The sequence below is a fragment of the Hetaerina americana genome, unplaced genomic scaffold, assembly GCF_022747635.1.
Source record: "Hetaerina americana unplaced genomic scaffold, ioHetAmer1.1.p SCAF_8, whole genome shotgun sequence".
Taxonomy (NCBI): Eukaryota; Metazoa; Arthropoda; class Insecta; order Odonata; family Calopterygidae; genus Hetaerina; species Hetaerina americana.
In genome coordinates, this window is record NW_027287427.1 from 79,340,830 (window position 1) to 79,344,795 (window position 3,966).

The window sequence follows — 3,966 nt, forward strand, 5'->3', positions numbered from 1 at the left end:
GATTGAATTATAAGAGGACTACGCCCTTCTCGGAGCGGAAAAACCTCCCCGACCGTAAAAATTTCCACCCTCCCGCAATTATCTGCACTTTGGAGTGGGCCTGGGAAGGGAAGGGGGTCAGAGTGAACGTGGAAGGGAGTAGCGACCCCTGGAGGAATAGAGAGAGGGGGAAGGGGCGAGAGGAGAATGAAAGGGAAACATTTGCCCACCATCATCATCTTCTCCGCCGCGGCCCCTTTCCGGCAGTTGCGACTCTTTGAATGGCCGAGCACAAGTCGGTGCGGTGAGTGCGCCCCGCCGACTTGCGCCCCACGAGTTGCACTCCGCGAAACCCCCAAGGGTGGAGTTCAGTGGAGACCTCTACCCTTTCTTCCTCCGGCGGAGGACGGGTCACACTCCGTGGGCACTCAACAAAGAATGAACGCTGCAATTGATATCCGCCGCCGGCCATATGGCACGCGCTGGAACGCGACACCGGAGACACGAGGTCCGAGCCCGAAGGCCGGGGGAATGAGACGCCCCCCACCCTCCCGCCGCTCCCTAGAGAGAATCTCTCGCGTGGAAAGGTGAATTTCTTCCCTTAACTATTTTAATCCCTCCCCCCTATTCATAACCCGACAATTTTACCGATTATGCATTTATAAAAGATACAGAAAACATGATCATATTGAAACCCCAATCGACTTTTCCAGATAAATGCTCATTGAGCTCCATTGCAGTTGATGGATTGCGATTCTTTCCCACGCATTCCTCGGTCAGGTTACCTCGCAAGCCATCATTTGACTCGCATTCCTACTTACTATTTCACGCTAAAACTTTATTGCATGTCCACGAATGACACTGGATACGCATATATTTTGAACCTTCAAGTCAAACTCTCAACTCATTAAAATAAATGCTCGTTTTTCTTTCTTTCTACGCCAGACCTAAATGCCAATTTGAACTCATTGTTCACTTCTCCCACTTTTAACCCTTCCTGGAAAAATGTGCAGTACTTCAGCGGATTATTTGTAGTTTCGATCAAGGAGCAATGTGCCGGACCACCTGACAAAACACAATTACTGCCAAATAATTTATATATCTACTTTACGAAGCGCCTAAACACGATATTCTACCTAGCATCTGTATTATATGCTTATTTATGATACAAAAATTTACTACTTGAACCAATCCCTGCCTTTAAAACAGCCATATGCTTTCACAAGAGGTAGATACGAAACATCTTTGTCTTATCTATGTTAATTTTTTCCCACATTTCATCGACTTGATTTTTTTCAATTTTTGCATGTTCAACTCCTAAGTACAATTTAACAGGGCAAAATTATTTTCACATTTCAAATATTTTGTTTCTTTTATATTTTGCTCGGTTACAAATATGTCCGAAACTTCCTCGTTTACTCACTAAGCATTAATTTGCATTATTTAATTCCACAGCTAATGGAGGTTTAGATCCTCTTTGTATTCTTGAAAGAGGAATGGATTTAAAATACCTAAAAAATATATGAATGTAATTTACCATTTAGCGAAAATATACACTGCCAAGGCAATTTCCATTTGAAGTCACCGTAGGTTGAAATATTTACCATTCAAATAGGCAGGCTTACCCTTAAAGTTGATAATAGACTGGAATACCTTATGGAGAATTCTATCAATAGTTGACCACTTGTGTTGTTGGTGCAACCATTTATTTAATACCGTTCCCCTGACAGCACTCTTAGAATGCATACATAGTACATACGTGTGTAACGATTTCAAACTGTCAGGGATCAAATGATGATAGGGACTCGTTTCAGATATTGCTGCAGCGCAAGTATGCATCGAGGTAATTATAATGATAGCAAAAGACCATGTAAGCGTCAAATGCATATCTTTTAACATATTTTTTCCCAAGAGATAGTGTGAGTAAATTATGAGGAACCCAGAAGATTTCTGAAGAGAAACGGTCATCCGCTATTGTCTTGAATGATATGGATGACATTTATATAAAATACGCTTGAAGTGACTTAAACAAGCATTTTAATGTATAAACATGTAATTATTTAAAAAAGTCGACAGCAACAATCTACTTATCCAAAATTTACAAGAAGTCAAGCCTGATGTTATAAAGTAATTTATTCAGCGCTCACATATTCGGATGTGATGTGGTGGAACCGTTCCATAATAACAGAGACGAAAACTGTTGAAATATTCCACTTAATTATAAGCGGAAGTATTTTTTTTAACAATAAAGAAAAATTAATTTCATAATTTCAATGATAAATTTTTCTAACAAATAAGTTGGAAGTCTTAAGTTTTAATTAAGTTGGAAATTGCAATAGTTTTCGTCTCTGTTATTACAGATATCTCATTTTCTAATCATTCACTGATTTTGAGCTGAAATTTATGATGAGACCTTTTTAATAAAAAATGAGAGAAAGCAAAGAGCGACTGACTGAGATACATCGATTCGATAAACAATGTGTTCAATAAAATATAACTTTTTAATTCCCAGATGCAGATCTGAAAAAGACACGCGAATAACATAATAGTTGGCTTTGTTATATCCCTATACCTTCACCTATAGGTCACTGATTTGTAGAGGATAATACACAGTACGCTGCAGATACCAATTGTTTAAATTGTATGTATATATTGTCCTAAAGGCAAGTCCTAAAGGCAATTGTCCTCCAGTTATATGGTCCATATAATTCATAGTAAATGAATGTGGAAAATATTATATAAATTTTAAATTCAACCTAAAAGTAAACACAATTAATGTTTTAAAAGTGGGTAACAATTAATCATTATTTCGCTCGAATGTTTCAATTGACAGAATAATTACTTCCTGGGTATTTAACCATTGGTGAGCGTATTAAAACACTAGGGTGATAGCCATTGGACAACAATTAATCATAAGAAAAAGGAGTTAATGAGATTTTCAAGGAATAGGAAGTCTAGGTTAAACAATAAAGCATTCGGTGTCTAAAGAGGAAAGGTATACATATTCACCTATACATGAAAAAGGTTATCTAAGCGGTCAAGAAACAGGTAGAAACTGCCACGAAGAGGAGAGAGTTGATGGAAATCTATCCGCAAAGAAGCTAATAAAAATTAGGTCAAAACTTTGATGTGAAAAGCAGTTTTCTACGGTTCCGAATTTGATCGTGAATAAAAGAAGATAAGCATAAATTGGCAGCTTTGGAAATGAGGGCGTAGAGAAATAATTGAGAAAAATAAATTGGAAAAAAGAAAATTAAACGAAGAAGCCGCATGCACGGTAAGGGAAGAGAGAAGGCAGAAAAAGTGGGCGCAAGAAATATTTAGAGGCAATGAAGAAGATTCAGATAAAAGGAATTTTGTGTGAGTTAGAGGGAGAAAAAGATAATGCACATTGGATACAGAGAAATGAAACAGAAAATATGTAGGACTCACAAATGAGATGCTGTAATTTGGGATGCTAGGGTATTCAGGGCTATTTTAGGATGGGTTTAGCAGGGGTCACCCTCTCTGCCTACCTAGACCGATGCACTACAGCTCATAATACTAATTATTAATAGAAATATTCAATTGGCATTGCAAATACAAAATCATGGATGGATAATAACTATAAAAACTTGCCTCTGGTCTACTTCGAATGCCAATTAGCTTAAATACGATTGCTCTTTAAAAAGCAAAAACTTTTCATTCGCCAAATCTAATATTAGATAAAGCCGCCCGAGAGATATTTCGGTCCTCAATTAGGTTCTACGTTTCATTAGATCTGTCACCCGCGTGTTTCTCGCGGCTTATTACTATCCTGACATAACCTCACGCACGTATTACACTAGATTTTTGAGAAGCGCTTTCGGATTCCAAAAATAAATTAAGGAATTTCACTTAATGTGACCAACATAAAATAAGCCTTATTGATCGTTTTATAGCTAACTTGAAAGAACCAGGTATGAAAACTAGGAGCGTTACGGTATTGACGCACATAAAAACATGCAG